Raw genomic sequence first — 19,203 nt, 5'->3', positions numbered from 1 at the left:
ATATGGGTAGACTGGAGGTATAGCTCTGACAAGCTGAAAATTTCTTACGGACCTAAGGGGATCTTTGGGTAGGCTTTCAAGCCCAAGGTACTCCCTTGGGTTAATCATTTGACTACTTATGGTGTACAGGTGGAAATTTGATATACGATTTATTTCATGATCACGGATATGACATATTACTGGATCACGATCCAGGTATTACGATTTACGAATAAAACTGATTTCTATTGGATTTTTATATGGATAGGAATCTGGAGTATGGAGGTACAACCCTGATCCGACTGTAAGTCCTTATGGACCTAAGGATATCTTGGGTAGCCCCAAGGCATATCTTTAAGTTGGTTCCCTTTGCTGTGTGCATAAGGTAACCCTACGGACCTAAGGATATCTTGGGTAGGTCCCAAGGTATATCCTTAGGTTGGTTCCCTTTGTTGTGTGCATAGGGTAACCCTATGGACCTAAGGATATCTTGGGTAGGTCCCAAGGTATATCCTTAGGTTGGTTCCCTTTGCTGTGTGCATAAGGTAACCCTATGTACCTAAGGATATCTTGGGTAGGTCCTAAGGTATATCCTTAAGTTGGTTCCCTTTGCTGTGTGCATAAGGTAACCCTACGGACCTAAGGATGTCTTGGGTAGGCCCAAGGTATATCCTTAGGTTGGTTCCCTTAGCTGTGTGCTTAAGGTTACCCTATGGATCTAAGGATGTCCTCAAGTAGATCCAAGGTATATCCTTAGGTTGGCTCCCCTTTTTTCTGTGTACTGAGGGAAAGCCCTATGGATGCAGTTCTGGGGAATGCATAATGGAGTTTGGTTGGGGGTTCAACTATGGTTTTAAAAGATTTATATCTTTTCACTGGTTTTAATTGGAACACTAGACATCCTATTCGATCTCCTGAAAAGTCATACTATGAATGCTTCCTATGAACTGTGATCTTCATGGTTTTTACTCGGTGAACTACTAATGGAATCCCAGATTATCTTGCAAACTGGTAACGTTTGATTCAATAAGGAAATTATGGCTTCACATTTATCTGCATGTCCTTAGCATCACTTGGTAGTTCTGTATTACTGAGCTTTCCGAAGCTCACTCTATTACTCATCATTGCAGGTTAAAAGAATTGTACCAGTGCATATATCGAATTCAGTAAGGGAGCTCTTCCGGCGTTGCTTGCAGAGTATTGTACATGTGATTAGGGGGCATGTAATTGTATTTTGTTATATATGGTTGAAAAAACCTGTTTTATTTCTGAATAATAATAAATCATTTTATGATTTGACATGTTTAAGTAAAGTTTAAAATTTCCGCTATTTTTATGGGGGCCGCTCCGGTGGCCCTAATGTGACACTCCAGATCAGATCAGGCTATCCGCATCGGTTTGAGGGGGTTACAGTTATCGTCATCGCTACCATAAACCAAGACAGTCGAAACACAACAACAAATTAACCCTATCTCTAAACTAGATGATGATAGGGCTGATCGATTTGGGAATGATGGATAAGAATATACACAATGAACAAAGGCTGGAGCCTGGTTGTCGAGATAGCTCCCAATCTTCTTGGAGTTCCTTTTCGTCGTAGGCCTCAAGAACGACGAATGAAAGCAAATGCAGTGACAATTAGGATGAGGGTTAGGGTTAGAGAATATGAATTTTTTGGGAGCAAAATGGATTTTAAGTTTTTTTATGAAGAGAGTGAAAAAGAAAAAAAACTTTGAAAGTTCAGAGGGTGCATTTAAAATTGCGACTAAAATAAACAAATCAAAAATAAAAAGGATCACTCTTATAGTTTACCTTTAATTTTAATAATGAAATACAAAACGGGTGGCAATAAAAGATATAGAATGGTTGAGCATTAAACAAATGACATTTGGTCAAAATATATTTTCACGTTGACTAAATGATAACATATTAATTTATACAATTAAGATTAATTATTGATGTAATATTTTCATGTATATTTAATAAGTAATGTAGCATATACCATTTTAACAAAAATAATACCACATTATATATTACATCGTCAAAACTGATGATATCATATTAATAAAACCGATGATGTAACATATATTATATCAATATTAAGCACATTCCAAGGAAGTTCTTTTGTTTATGAAAAATTGTTTAGCATTGTAAAGAATTTTGATAATGAATATGAATGTAACCATGAATGTTTATTTTCTATAACATATTAGTTTATGAGAGTTTATATTTTATTATTAATTATTTGATATAAAATATTAAAACATTTTATATCAAGCGTTGTGCGTTAGTGGGAGAAAAAAATAGTATTTTTTTTCATTTTATATACAACCAAAAAATGCTTTGCATTCATTTTAAAATGGGAGAAAAATATTTCCAGTTAAATCCTCCATTTGTTGAGAAATGCAATATTGACCATTTTATTTTCTAATAATAGGGTCTATAAATTTACTTATGAAAAGACTATTGATCCACCCAAACCCAACCAAAATAACAGACTTTGCAGCACTAGCGTGACACATAGTGTCAACCCAGCTTGGCCCTACCTTCTCAGCTACAGTGTCATTATTCCCTGTGAAGTTGCAGTAACCGATGTCACCTTGTCTCCTATTGGAATAAAATAAGACCCCACTCTTCATTTGACCATAACTCAAACAACTATTGACTTAATTATAAAGATTAAACACAAAGCATGCGCAGCTTAAATTAAATACTAAATAAGAATAACATGGACTTAACCATCTACACAATACACAGATAAGATTTGACTCCTACATGTCCTACTGGTGTTGTCATCATTGAACATATGCGGGTTGCTGTAGATTGATGATCAGGATTGTAATTGGGGACTTCAGGGAATGAGTATGGTGGAGGGTTGTAACTGTAATAATAGCCGGTGCTAGGGGGGGTAAAAGGGGATCTGTGATACATCATCTGAGGTAGTTGCCTGTTCTGAAGGTTCATGTTCATCATCGATGATGACGGATGGTTATAGCCGTTGATGTTCATTAGCATTGGCGATGGATATTGACCGGTAGTGAATCCGCCGTTCGGGAAACTTGCTGTGGATGGCCCCTGCAAGCAATTGTTGGATTGAACTTGATGATGATATCCTCCCACGCCATTGGGATTGGCTCCTAAAACAGAAGCATTAGGAACGACATTAGCATTGTTTCCATGAAAACCGGAAAGACCGGCGATGGAGTTCATGTCGTTTCCCCTCTTGGACTCGGACTGGCATTTAAGTTTAAACTGCCTAACTGAGCTTATTCATCTTCAGAGCTGCCAATGTTTTCTGATCAAGCAAATCAGGGTTGACCTTCATTCCCATATTCTGGTTAGGGTTCCCTTTCTTCCCACCATTCCCATCATCACATTGTTGTTAATATTATTATTGCTGGAACCTGCAGATATGTTCCCAACACCTTTCTTAGCATTATTTGCAGCATCAAGAGCTTGTTGTCTAAGCAAACCACCAAGCTGACCCAACTGACCGATCTGATTCGGTTTGAGAAACTGCATCTCGTCTTCTTCATCCTCTTCATCATAATCATCCATATAATAATCTTCCTCAGGAATGGAAGTGGGAAACTTCTGCTGATGCTTCAGTATACCTTGCTTTTGGCCTTTGTTCTTGTTGTTGCTCTTGTTGTCATCTTTGATGCAGTTGTTCTCTGCTTTTGGTTTTGATTCTGGTTCTGGTTGGATTTCTGGGACCAGACCTCAGCATATTTACCAGCCCTGACCAGTTTCTTGATCAAAGTTGCAGAATCAACACTCCTGAGACTGTAACTTTTGCTGCTCATCATCTATGTTTACTTGGTAAACACCTGGGAACAAAGAACAAAACAACAAACACAAAATTACATGAAACAGATTAGCCAAAGCATGTGACACCAATTATGAAGACCAATGAGTTGGAAATTTCCCTAGCAGTGTCCCCCAGACAACTGGGAACAGTCCAAATATCTTAACTCTAATTCAAGAAATGTTCAAGTTGTGTAATCATTTCTCCAATGAAGATGAGTTACATTGAAGTCCAAGTCCAGATCATAAATCTTACAACTGAAAAATCCCAAAGCGGTCACTTTTTTTTGGAACCACAAGCATAAGACTCGTGATTCTTCTGGTCTCTTTTCCTAATTTTCTCAGCAACCAAGCAGCAAACAGTTTCTAGGAAGTAAAACCATTTCAACATACAAGAAGAATCATAGGAGAGAGAGAGAGAAAGAGCAGTCCACAATCACACCTGAAGAAAACAAAAATGGAATGATGGGAGAAAAACTAATGATAAAAAGTGAGAAAACACCTTCAATTCTCTGAAGGAGTTTCTTCACTTCTGCTTACAACCATCACAGTGTATGTTCACTTTGAGAACACAAGTCTGGATAAGAAAAACAAAACAAGAGCAAAAAAAAAGATATTTCAGAACAAAAGACCATCATCACCCACATTTGTTAATGATAAACAAATCAAAAAGAAGGGTAACAAGAGAAAGACCTGAATCTTTAGCAGCTTAAAGTTTTCTTCTTTAGTCATTTCTTCACCTCTGTTTTTTGAATGAATGAAAGACACCAGTTCACTAAGAGGAAACACGAGTAAAAATAAAAAACAAAAGGGTAAGGCAGGTAAGCTATAGAAGATTTAAACAGGGGGTTGCATCTGAAATTCAAGTTCCAGAACCACACATCTTGTTCAACACTACTCAAAAGACAACAAAAGAAAAGCACATGTACTTTATAAGCTTGAAAGCTAGTCCTTTTCTTTCCTTTGATACCAACAAGAAAGTAAGCAAACCCTATACACCTAAAGGCAAACAAGGAGAGTAAAATTAACCCACCAGCACCACAAAAAGAGAAAGATAAAGAAGAGAGAGTGCCTGTGTGAAGTGGAAGTCAGAGGAAAGATATATGATAATAATAAAAAAATAGTAGACAGAGGAAAAGGAGGGGGTTTGGGAATTGCTGCAGCTGTTCGAATTCTAAGATGATGTGATTTAACGTTAAATACTGAAAGAGAACAATAAAAGAACAGCGACTTGACGAACAGACTTCTATCCTTGTCCTGTTTGTCACATGTACACTTTTCAAACTTTTATAATTAATCGAAAAAATGATGCTAAGAAATCGCTGAAAAATCAAAGTTTTCTGTTAAGGTTTGATTAAATTGACATTTTTTCGTCGAAATTTTAATTCTAATATCATTTAATTAATATTTTTTGAAGTATTACTTTTTTGATTGAGGTGACATAAAGATATATTTCGGATATGTGTTTTATTTGGGTTTATGTTAATTGAGACACGTGTAAGGTGTATCCCGGAAATGCATTTTGTAAGATGACACAAAAATATTTTATTTTTTTATTATAATTATTAATATATTATGTAAGTGTTTCGGTTATAATTTAAGAATTATCGAATGTATTTTTTAAATGTGTGTTAAATGGAGAGAATTTAGGTTTTAGTGTTATATATTTAGGGACTTTGGGATTCACCCATTCCACGCGACATTAATCGGATGAAACAATAGATGAAAACCAACTTTGATCTTATTGTATTTATAGGAAAAATGTATGAAATTATAATATTACACATATGGTTATATATCTATTAATTTTTTATTTTGATTATCGATCTATTAATTTTATCACTTAATTATTTAATGTTATCAATCTAATCATCAGTTATCAATATTTAACGAAAATATTGTGCATAAGTTAATAAAATTAGTATAATTACACATTTAATCTTCAATACTTATATATTTTTAACAATTTAGTCTTACTTTAATTTAATTTAATAAATTTAATCCTCCAATCAGAACATGAAATGTGTCATTGTATACATAAATTTTTTTATAACTTTTAATTGTTTAATTTAATATTTTATCTACTTAGAAGGTGGAATTATTATAATTTTAAATAATTAATTTTTATAATAAATAATATTAATTATTATATTAAATAAATATCATAAAATAATTTTAAAAAAATTATTTAGGTGTACATACATTCAGAAATTATAGAAAATGCAATTACATTTAAATATTAGAAAAAAGCATTCATTTAAATAGAATATTAATTACTTTAGGGTTAACGGTTATGTGATGATAACAAAGTTGGACATTTTTCTATTGTGTCCGATGTTCTAAATGCCCACATCGTTTTTGTTCTATTGATTCTCCGAATGTCCATATCACAATGTATTCTAGTAGATTTTGGACAACTTGAGTCCCTCAATAGCAATGGATCTGGTACAATTGTAAGCCAAGTTTGAATCTCATATGGGTCTCTTTCGTTTCCTATGGGCGGAAACTCAAATTCATATACCTTGAATACTTGGAAAGTTGGTATACGGGATCATAATTTTGTAGTCCAAATGCGAATGAGCAGCTGCAATGACATGAGAGCATGGATATTTGAGTACTTGAAAGAAACCACAATCGCACCACCTCTCTTGCAGATTAACTCTGAAAGAGTTGGCTTCAATCCCTTGCAGCAGACGTGGCATTTCGGTTACACGAAACAATTCATGGATGCGAGAAAAATTTGTAACAACATCCCATTTGGTCTTGGATGGTAATATGGTTGTTTTGCATCCAAAGTAAGAGCTTGTCCACTGAGCTTTGCAAAGAGTTGACCCAAACGAAAATAAGTCGTTTGACCAATGCCATGACTGGTAAATGACGCGCCCCCTTTAAGGTTGAATTTATTGCTTCAGCCAGTTGGTTGTCATATGGTAATAGTTAATAAAGTATAAATAAGTGATACGAAAATGATAGAAAAATTGGGAAAAAAGTAACATACACATTAGCACGACTTTCTGAAGTTCATCATTCTTCTTGTATTTTTCGTAATAGTTTACCAATATGACGGACGCAATAACGAGTTGAACATGTGGAGGTCTTACATTGTACCCAAAGACTCCATTGCTGCTTTATCCCAGCTCCTCGGTCTGAAATAATGCTACGTTCCTTGGTGAAACATGTAAACGTAAATTTTTAAGGAAAAAAGCCAGGACTCAGTGTCTTCTTGAACGAGGGCAAACGCAACAGGAAGAATATTGTGGTTTCCATCTTAGACCACAGCAATAATAAAACTGCTTGTATTTCCCATACAGAAAGTGCCATCAATTTGGACAATTGGTTTACAGTACTTGACTGTATTAATACACTGAGGGTAAGTCCAAAAAAACACTATAGAATTGGCAGCGATCACGAACCATTCGATCATTCACGTAATGATGTTGAGTTTCGAACTCAACAATTGTCCCGGGATTGAGTTTTTGCACAACATGAAACCAACTGGGTAGCTCGTTGTAAGAGGAATCCCATTCGTTATGAAGTTTGCAAATGGCATTCTGTTTTGTCAACCAAGCTTTTTTATAAGAGACGGTGTACCCATATTGTGACTGTATAGCAAAAATCAACACTGCCAACAACTATATGAGAGCTTTGCTTCACAATGGGCATGATTGTTTGGCAAATAATGTTAGAGTCCAAGTTGGGATGATCCTGGTTTATACCTCTTCCACAACACGTATGAGGACTGTTGTATCTGGTTAGTTCCCATACGTTGTTATTCTTCTTCCTCTTTGATACACGAGTCATCAATTGACATCCGTTGTCACATTGGACGCAACAGCAGACATATTTCTCCGTGGTAGATCGATCAACTCGGGGTTGAACTGAGTTACGAATATTGTAACTCTTTATTGCCATCATTGCTTCCTCCTTCGATGCAAACTCCATTCCAATATGTAAATCACCGTCGTTGACTGATGACTGAAGTCCATAGTTGCCAACATCAGGAAGATCCAGAAATTCAGGCTCGTACATTATGTCATAATCAACCCTATACATATGTGCAGGAAGTTCGACTGGTGTTGTATTTATCGAAACGCCATCCTCATCATCATCAGAATGTACGTTAAACTGTGGTGAGTCAGGTTCAACGAATAATCTCGTTTCAGCACCATCTGCACCTGGCTCCCGAAGAGGTTCTTCTGGTGGAGATGAGGGTTCCTTTGATAATCCATGTGAGGTCAAATAAGTTCCGCTTGTGGTCCTCCCCTTGAACTTGAGGCCATTGTATCATGTGGGATGTGAATAGACTATCGTTTACGAGCCCATTGTATCATGTGGGATGTGAATAGACTATCGTTTTGATTACATTTCCATATGTAAGTCGAAAACATTAGCATATGAAGGTCTGCCCCTTGAAGTAGAAGAGATGTTGCCATATGGATTATTGGTAAAGCCATGGGGTTGAGATCATAACAGTTGTTGATGTATGTCTTCTTATTGAACTTGATGGCATAACATCTGGAGTGATTCGCCATTGATGTGAAATCATTACAGATCAGTTGCGTCGGGCTATCAACTTGATCAGTTTGATATGCAATGCCAAAGTGAGATGAATATGAGAGACCACGAGAAGCACGAACCTCAATAAAAGTGGCATACATTTCAATAAGAGATTGTGAACTCCCATATGAGCATCAACCATCAAAAACATCATCATCGTTGGAAAGCTGAAAATGTATACGTGAGTGGAAAAAGTTCAGTAGGAAATCTATACTGAAGTGAAGATAGTCTTCTCCGGCAGCTACATGAATCTTTAATGAAAATTTTGTGATTAGCTCCTCAAGAGTGTGTTTCTCTTCAAGGTTAAGGGGATATAATGATCTGACTCGAAAAAACAACCCCTTATTCAGCTTCCTTAATTTCTCCATCATATAAAACAACAGCAGAAGGACGACTCATTTTCAGAGAAATTTTTGAGAATTTTGAGTTTGTGAATATGAAAGCTTGTGAACTGAAGTTTGTTTGAAAGTCCATAAACGTTTATAATAGTGTCTATAACCAGGGTACTATTCACGTAAAGGACATTTTTGGGGGCATCTTCCATATTTGTCATATAATGTTATCATTGCCCTATTATGTCACTCTGTCCCCGGGGAACTCATGTCAGTACCTATTATTTTCTGAGGGGACTTGGCAAAGTGGTGAAAACACGTTCCGGGGGGGCGCCTTCCATTATTTTGTTAGAGATATGTTATCATTGCCCTATTATGTCACTCATGTCCCCCGGGGAACTATTCATGTCAGTACCTATTTTCTGAAGGGACTTGGCAAGTGGTGAAAGTGCGTTCCGGGGGCGCGCCTTCCATTATTTTGTCAGAGAATATGTTATCATTGCCCTATTATGTCACTCATGTCCCCCGGGGAACTATTCATGTCAGTACCTATTATTTCTGAAGGGACTTGGCAAAGTGGTGAAAGTGCGTTCCGGGGGCGCGCCTTCCATTATTTTGTCAGAGAATATGTTATCATGGCCCTATTATGTCACTCATGTCCCCGGGGAACTATTCATGTCAGTACCTATTATTTCTAAGGGGACTTGGCAAAGTGGTGAAAGCGCATTCCCGGGGGGGGCGTTTACATTATTTGTCAGAGAATATGTTATCATTACCCTATTATGTCACTCATGTCCACGGGGAACTATAGATGGATGGTGAAATCATGTAAATTATAACCAAAATTTAAGTTCTTTTTGGAAATTCAGCAAGTTAAGGATAAAATTATACATATGGATAAATTTAAGTCATAACTTAAATTAAAACGTATGTGAAGTTTGAATAAATTGGATAAAATGTTATGAATAAATTGAATAAATGTAAAGTGATCAATTGGTTTTTGAATATATTGGATAAAATGTTATGGAAATTGGATAAATGTGAAGTGATAAGTTGGTCGTGACATTGAAATTGTATGGAATGAGCATCGACATGTTTTTACGAATAAATATGAAGTGATAAGTTGGTTTTTAATGTATATGTTAAGGATAAAATCATATGTATTGAAAATTTAATTTCAATTTAAGTACTGTGAACTAATTAGAATATAACTTTAATTTTGAATACAATTAGAATATTAAGTTGAATTAATGTCAAATTCGAATATCAACTATATCTTCAGTTTCATCAAATCAATCAGATGTCGTAACCACATACAATACACCTGGTTACGGGATTTATCGGGCATCAATATTCCACGCGTGTAAGGCGCAACCCCGGGTAGGTTACCAGAAGTATTATTTTAGCATTATATAGGTTTCACCAATCCATCAATGGTGAACTCAATGAGAAAGTGAGTTCGTTGGGAGTTGGGACCAACGGCTTTATCTAACTCGGCTTGGAACTTGTGAAGATTGTCCCTTTGTTCACTCTCCAAATTCTAATCTTTACATATATCTTGATAGTGCCCACAAATTCACTGCAATGAACTGGGTGCCTGAACCAACCACCGACTCTGCTCTGCGCTTAATGTTTGTCTTCAATCTTAAACTTTTGCTCGTTTTCTTCCATCCAAAACTCTCCTTTCATTTGTTTCCTTTGAGTAAATACACCATTTTTGCATCTCTCTCCTTTCTTCCTTGAAATTTTACTCTCCCCTTGCAGTAGAATCTTTTGTATTCACTCCTTTGAACAATTGTAATCATTACTCCTCTTATCCTTTATATTTTAACCTTTTCCCGAGATGATCAATTGAGGATTAATCTTATTATTAGTAAATAATTTTTTAAAAAACTACGTGTTAACTTTTAATTGGTACAAGAAATCACGTCAAATTTTCATGTGTGAACACATTAACGATGAAAAAAATTAATGCAAAATTGAAAATTAAAAATTAAAAATCATGTATATATTTTTGATAATATAAGTTTGGACCTGGGATGGTTCTCTCAGTTATGGTCAGGACATACCTAAGATTTAATTGAGATTTATATATGAATTTACAGATTGCCCATTGAGAATGACAGTGGTAGGATTTAAAGACCTTACAAGCTAAATTCTTGAATCTCAACAACTTGTATCAACACTCGTTGGTCATGTATATATTAATAATCGAATATAATACAAATATTAAATGGATATTTAAACTTTTTCATTATAACATCAAATATATATACACACATGTGTGTGTGTGATATATTAACTTTTTTAAATTTATATATACATGAATTTTATATAATATTATGCATTTATAACATCTTTTTTCCATTTTAGTAATTTTATTGTTGAAATTATTAAACGTTTAAAAATATTTTTAGAATTCAAGATTTTTTACAATAATTATTATTTAAATTTAAATTTATATAATTATGTAATAATTTATACAATCATTAATATGATATAAAATTAATTTTTTTAATAATTATTAAGATAATAATTACATTTTCCTGTAATTATGTTATCATATTTAAAGACAAGCATAATAATTTTAAAGTTATAATTCTATACAAAATATTAAAAAAAAAAGCGTTAAAAGATGATGTAGAAAGGTATAAGAAATGTTTGTTTGATAGGGCGTCTGGGCAGAGCCTTTTGAAGCTTTAAACAAAAGAGAATGGAATATTAAGGTTTCCTTAATCAATCGCGGTCCAGTTCTTACTTTGAAAGTGTTGTCATTCTCCCCCTTTATAAAAGGGTTTTTCTTTTGTAATAAACCCTAATAAATTAACATTTATAAGATAAAATTGTTTCAATAATACAACGACCTCCGGAAGTCGTATGGACCACACGACGACTTCTGAAGTTGTCTAAGCCATACGGTAGCTTCTGAAGTTCCACCAACAATCTCTGTTATTATGTACGTATGTCGAGAAGACATACTGCGATACATGCAAATTTTCAAGTTGTTGTGGACTAAATGACTTCTAAAGAGTATTGTAGTCTGGGATGGATTGAGCTGTGTTGAGGGTGAAGTTTCATTTTTTTATTAATTATTTAATTTCGTACCACTTAAAATTTATAATTCTAATTTTTAATATAATCTTTTAAGTTTACACCTCCTGACATGAATTTCTACTTATTAAGAAATAATTTTTTTCCATCTATGTTCAATTTTATTTTTCAACACATCATTCAAAATTTTGTACCCATTTATTGGGACATAAATATTATATTAAAACTTTTGAATCATTTTCTTATATCTCCAAAACCGAGGGTTTCAGTTGTTTAAGGAATGCTTTTTATTGTAATCGTGCTTCTTTTATCTAAAACTAAGCATTGAAGCAACATGCAACGCAAATGATCAAACCATTGCTTCGCCAAACTGCCAAATTATGCGCGCTTTGATTAGCCTTGGTTTGAGCATTCTGTGGACATTTTGGGTCGTCCTCGTGTTTTATGGACCCTTTTGTCTTTGTCGTTTTCGGTTTTCCCAAAGGAAAAAATTAAGAAAGCACGCAATCACACACAAAGCTCTGTAAGTGTGTTTAGGGGGATCATTGCTTGCTACCTCCAGTACCTGCAAATTTCACTGCCATGCATGCTGTCCCTAACCCTAAAAGCTTTCAAAACACACCACACCCTTCATTATTTTGAGCGTCTTCTTTTCGATTTCACTGCCCTTTGCTTCCTTATCAAGTCTTGTTGATTTTTATTCCCATTAATTTACCATAACTGCCACTCTCTTTTAATTTTTTATCCAAAAGAGTTCAGTTCCCAAGAAAGAAGGTAAAAAATAAATAAAAATTCTCTCGAGGATCACATGAATCAGCAGCTGATGCTTCAAAATTTTAATAGAAGATTGGGAGTTATAGAGAGTACGATTGCCCACAGCAGAATAGGATGTTTAATTTCACCTGATATTCTTTTTTCATACTTTGGACCTACCTTTTAATTTTCTTTTAAAATTTTAAAATATAATTTAGTAATATAAATTAAAAAAAATAGATAAATCGATTACAATAATTTTTTATAAAAAGTATAACTTTTTAATTGAACAGAATATTTTTTTTAGGTTAGACAAGTTATAATTAAAAATATTAATTTATAATATTTTTTTATTGTAAGTCCTAAATTTTGTAATGTAATTTTTCAGTTGCAATCGAAAATATTTTAAATTTATATAATTTTTAAATAGAATATATAATATTTTAAATTAAAATCATCTTAAATTAACAGCAACTTAAACTCTTGCATCGTAAAACTATCCATTTTCTTTGGATTTGAGTTGTGTGAGGAAGGAGTCTCGTTCACTATTCTCACTTGGGAGTTCACTGTACCAATTTTCTCCTACTTGGAATTTTTTTTTCCGGTTTCTGGCATTTTTAAATTCAATTTTATTAGAATTTAATATATATATTATTTTATGAATATCAGAGGTATTGATGTCTGAGGAGTTGTTCTTCAAGTTTTGTGAATATCGGAGGAATTTTTTTTCTGGAGGAGTTGATGTTAGACGTCATTGTTAGGATGATCGTATTGGTTAATATATAAAGCGTTGAACCGTACATCCAAATTATAAAAAAAAAACATGAGATTTTAATGAATGAGTCTTGTGCTTGCATCAATTCAACGTGCCAAGTGAAAGGAGGGTAGAAGAACATACAACAGCATGCAAATGGGCAGCTCAAGGGGAAAGTCCACTTAATGAAGGCTTCTGGGCGGCTTTTCACCATTAAAACACTACCACTGATGCCGACATCGTCGACAAGAATCTCTAATTTTTTCTCTCAACTGTATAAATTGAGGAAAACCCCAAAAACAGAGAACACAGACCAAAAGAATGTACCTAATCTGATGTTCTTTTGAACCTTCCATGAAAACTCAGATGCAAAGGTCAATGCATTGAGACCTGTTATATTCACCTGCTTCAAGTGCACTGATTGGACTTCGAATTTGAGTCATTGAGAAGGTTCGTTATGGCTTCACTGAACTTCTTCGCCCGAGATCCGGGCTTCACGGAATATACATCACCCCACTGCAAGCAAGAATCGCTCCACCAGCTCTTCACGCCAGTGCACCTTGCTCCCGAGGCAACTTCCTTTTGCTCACGCTTGAGGATCTTCTTGTCAACCATGTCCAATACAGGATCGTTTTCTCGAAACTTTCTTGCAAATGCTGCTCCACTTTGAACCATTTGATCATAATCAGAAATGCCGAGAAAGTGGGGTTCCATCTTCGGAGGGTTGTCCCACATCATATATCTTAAATCACTGTTTACGGTAGTATTCATGAACTCCGGTGAATTGCAAATGACGGACTGGAAATAGCTTTCTTCGGATAACATAACATTGTTGAAATACATCAGAAGTGTCCGTGGTAGATTATCCCACCCAAAGATGCAAAATTCAAGAAATGATCTGCTTAACACGACCCACGGTGAACCTAAAATTCAATACGAAACCGTAAATGAGTGTAGCACCTCCACAGAAGACAATAGTAACAAATACATTTTTATTTCATGAGAAGCAATGGACAGCAATGATATGGATTGTAAAATTTGCCTGTGAATATTTTAAAAGCATCAGGCATTGGCCGTTTCTGTGTAGTACGAAAAATTTTGGTCTTCCGTGCGAGGTAAAGCGCCCCGGGTCAACTACAATAGGCTTAAATCGATGATCTCTGCAGAAAATACAGACCAATATATTATATGTATTTGCAATCATGCAGCAAAATGATCTATACAACTTGTGAAAAGGGTTTGCCTACTTTTTCCACCCCAATTTACTAGTATGATAAATGAAATTGAGGTCCCTCCTAACAGAGGAAAACACATGCGACAAATCTGAGACACGAGAGAAAAAGAAAAAGAAAAAAGGTTAGTACAATTAAGAACAGAAAGGTGAAATCATAGAGTTCCTGCCATTGAAACTAGAGGGGGAAAAACAAAGCGTTGCAGGGAGAAGATGGGCATCTGAGATTTTGTTCAATATGACATCGAAGTTTGGTTCCAATGATGCATGCTTGGGTATTAAGCTTAGCATTTTCCATTTCGTTTGTTCTAAAGCTTCTTCTACAGCAGAAAACCAATTCAGGGTTTTCAATATATCCTATGAAAAGTGAAGTAGCGATAAACAACAGAACATGTTGATCATAAATACTTGGAATAATTAAACTTTACCCAAAAGGAATATAAATAACTGAATTCGTGAACCTGAGTTGTCCAATTGCAGAAGTGTTGCTTTCTCCGGACTCAACACTTTCAGCTCCACAAATTAATATGCCTTCGGACCGATAATTCTCCTCACCAAAGTCACAAAGGGCAATAAGCCCCTTTCTTTTCCCTTTAACCTAATGTTGTAATACTGAACAACCACCAATCTTTTTATAAATTGGTGTGTTTTTTTTAACCCTTAAGTAGTCAATAACCAAAACAGATGCAATCTTATCTAGAAAGGTTTCTGTTGAAGAAAAAATCACTCATTTTCAGCTAAGAAAGCAAATTATATGATTTTCTGGGATCTCTGGTTAAAACGATATGAGGAAATCGACCATGTCCAAGTGCTTAGCTATGTTAGCTTAAGGATCTATCTAGCTCCATACGTAAAGAGACCGATAATTTCCAAACTCATGCATATCTGACCCATATCAAAAACAAACCTAGAAATGAAACACTCAGAACGTCAGACCAGGCATAAGAAAACGACTGTTCCCAGTAGAAATTCGGTTTAGAGTTTCCTCCGTTAAAACTAAAAGTTAAGCAAAACTCTGCAGATTTGAAACTTCAAGCGACTCATCAAGAGAAAAAAATGCCGGTCATCCTCCCTGACATACTATCCGATCTCTAATCTCTCCAATCTGATAGCCTAAATGTCATGTACATATGATTTGTACCAGATAATTCATTCCATACAGGCAGGGCTTTGCTTATCTATTCTAACAGATTATGTCTTAAAAATTAAAATCAAGTATACGTGAATCAAGATAACTTAAAGGAAGTAAGAAACTAGTCAGAAACATGATCAAACTAAAGAATTTTCGATGAATCATATTCAATATTCCTGAATCATGAATCCATTGAGCGACCTCATTACTAAAAGGGAGTGATGTTCTCCCTAGTGGTACTGGATTCGGGCAGCTAAGTCTGCAAGTTGTGTGCGCCCTATCAATGACTAAAAAGATTATAAATAGATATTATCTCGACGATGTGAAATCATCCAAATTTCAAACAATTCCAACTGAATCAAGATCATGTATATCCAAACTAAAACTTTTTCTCCAAATCAAAACCACAATTCTCCTAGCTACACCATACAAAAAGAAAACAACATAAATCCAAAAAAACAAAAGAATAAACCGAAACACCCTTACCATCTTGAGTAATCAAGGGATAATCCAAAGCGCTCAAAGGAATAAACCAATCCCAGCTAGGACCAACCTTCATCAAAACAGCAGCAGCATGCAACGTGGCAGCAATATGTGAAGAACCCATATATGAAAACCGATCAGGCTTCCCGATTATATCAACATTTGCAAAGCTCCTAATAAAAGGCACAGATTTCAAAGCCACGAGCAAACTACGCCTTTCGTCATCTGTGGCATCAGCTCCAAGATGCACCACATATCGGTTCCTTGGATGATAGATAGCAAGCAGGAGCCTAAAGACCCGATCTTTATCACCATGTCCACCAAAAATATAATACCCAAAAGACGGTGGACGAGGAGCTCCGAGTTGGACAAGTGAAGGGAAAAGCCTAGGGGAGCTGAAAGATGAGATCGAGAAAAGTACTAGGAGGAGAACGGAGAGAAATGTAAGTGAAAGAATACCGAAAAACATTTCTTTTCAGCTCCCATAACAATAATTTTTAAGGGTAATTAAAAATGGTGGTAAATTTTGATTCAAAGATTGGCTTTTGAGCATATGGGCTTATTGATGATCGAGTGAAGAAATCTGGGTTGAATTTTGGATTTTGAAGGTGTTAAAGGAGAAGGGTCGGATATTTGGTTTCATAGGACCCCAACACCATTGATGATAAAATCTAGATCAGTACAGTAAAGCTATTTTTTCGTTTTTTATTCGTTGATCATCTGTCTCTCCCTTTTTGTGATGCCAATGAATGAAAATGATTTATAGTTTTTTTTCTCCTTTTCTTTTGGTATTTTAGGATTAAACATTTGATTCATTAATTAGATATTCTATTAAATTAATTTTAATATTATAATTTATTTATTTAGTCATCTAATTATTTTAATTACCTAACTATTTATACTACATTAGTACCATAAAATAAATAATTGTTTATCCACTAAACTAAACTAAGAATTATTTAAAATTTGATTCACATTTATATTTAATTAATTAAAATATATAAATAATTTAATATTTAGTTTAATAATTATATAAATTAAATAATGATATTGATGAAATATAATCTAAAATATTTTTTCAAATAATTTTATTTTAACAATTATATAAAGTAAATATTGATGTCGGTGAAATATTAATTAAAAAATACTTTTTTCAAACTCTTTTATATAAGTGAAGAATTAGAGTTCGAATTAAGTGATATCGATAATTAAGAGATTATTGTTATTATTTGAGATCTCAGATCTAAATATCATAAATATTGATGTCGGTGAAATATAAATTAAAAAGTACTTTTTTCAAACTCTTTGAACATATTATATCTTATATTCACCAAAGACTAATAAAAAAGGTAAAATATATAAATAATCTCTAAACTTTTAAGATACTTGCATTTTAATTATCTAACTTTTAAAACTTACAATACAATCACTGAACTTTTTGTTTATTTTCAATAAAATCCTTGACGTTACCTCCCCCAATTTTTTTGACGTGACCGTTAACTCCTTTAATCCTGGCGTTTTTCCCGAAAAATCACCGGTGGTCGGTATATTTACCGATCTAATACCGGTCAGATTATATTTTTCGATCTAACACCCGTAGCAGTAAATCGCGCCCCCTGCCCCGCGCTATATGCTGATTTGGCACCACGTGGGGTATAGCGCCCCTGCACCACGCTATACGCTGACATGGGTTACACGTGGGTATAGCGCGGCCCCTGATCCGCGCTATACGCCACGTAGGGGTATAGCGCGGATCAGGGGCCGCGCTATACCTGGTTATCTGACACGTGGGGTATAGCGCGGTACAGGGGGCGCGCTATATCTTTAATTACCCACCCGTCCACACCCCAATCCTCCCTATAAATACCCCCATCCTCAATCACTTTTATCACACCAAATTCTCTCAATTTCTCTCAATTTCTCTCTCGGTTTAAGGTATATTTTATAATATTTTTAATATTATGTATTTAATTTTTTTACTTTATTTAATATTTTACTAATATAATTCTTTTGCAGATATATAAAGGAAGGGAGTCTACTTCACTTGAATGGAAATCATATATCTCGACACTTTGCTGATATGGTAACATTTTAACGTTTTAATTTAATTTAAATTATTAGTAATAATTAGTTGATTTATTTAATGCATGATTATTAGATTAAGAATTAATTTTTGTAATTATTTATTTTTAGGAGAATGACCGTGTATTAGATCCTTTTATTAGGAATCTTAAGTTAGTGATACTAGCTGTGTCTTGCCATATTTAGTAGAGGCTGGATTTGGTTACATAGGTAGATATCAGGGTCATTGTAAGATAGAACCAGACCTTATTTCTGCCTTAGTAGAGCGGTGGAGGCCGGAGACCCACACATTCCATCTTCCGTGCGGAGAGTTCACGATCACGCTTGAGGATATTTCTATGCACCTGGGGTTTCCGGTGGATGGAGATGTGATATCAGGGATAGTTTTCGGTTCTTGGACTACTTTGTGTCGGGATAATCTAGGACGTGTCCTGGAAAGTTTTATCGGAGGTAGGATACCGTTAAATTGGTTAGATGCCAATTTTTGGGAGTTAAGCGCAGATGCCCCTGAGGATGAGGTTAAGATGTATGCACGGGCATGCATATTGCAGTTGATATGAGGGTTGCTGATGCCAGACAAATCGCGCAACCTAGTTCACTGTATGTGGTTGCGACATCTTAGCGACTTTCGTCTCGTCGGATTATTCAGTTGGGGCTCGACAGTTTTGGCTTTGCTGTACAGGAAGATGTATAGAGCCACTGACTATAGGCGTAATGCTATCGGCGGATGTCTCCTGCTGCTGCAGTCTTGGGCATGGTATCGATTACCCTTTTTATGCCCCGTTGTGAAGAACCCATTCGTATTTCCACTACTTCTGAGGTAATTATAAAACTGATTTTGTATATTAATAATTTTATACACGTATAATAATTTTTTTCCTTGAATAGGTGGTCTACTGATAGGAAAATTCATCAGGAGCTACTTGATGATTTAGAAAAATATAGGGTGCTAATCGATCAGAAGGTTGGTACACAGGTATGAATTTTAATGTTTAAAAATCGATTTTAGATTATTATTTTGATAAAAATTATATATTATTTG

General features: G+C 34.9%; 2 pseudogenes; both read right to left on the bottom strand.

Moving 5' to 3' along the window:
* Positions 1-2,713: 2,713 nt before the first annotated feature.
* Positions 2,714-4,787, bottom strand: LOC120215154 (annotated as a pseudogene).
* An 8,507-nt stretch (positions 4,788-13,294) lies between these two features.
* LOC120215338 lies at positions 13,295-16,852 on the bottom strand (annotated as a pseudogene).
* Between the last annotated feature and the right edge of the window lie 2,351 nt (positions 16,853-19,203).

The sequence above is a fragment of the Hibiscus syriacus genome, unplaced genomic scaffold (assembly GCF_006381635.1).
Source record: "Hibiscus syriacus cultivar Baekdansim isolate YM2019G1 unplaced genomic scaffold, ASM638163v2 tig00110114_pilon, whole genome shotgun sequence".
Taxonomy (NCBI): domain Eukaryota; kingdom Viridiplantae; phylum Streptophyta; class Magnoliopsida; order Malvales; family Malvaceae; genus Hibiscus; species Hibiscus syriacus.
Note: the sequence above shows the minus strand (reverse complement) of the source record. Positions and strands in the feature narration are given on the sequence as shown.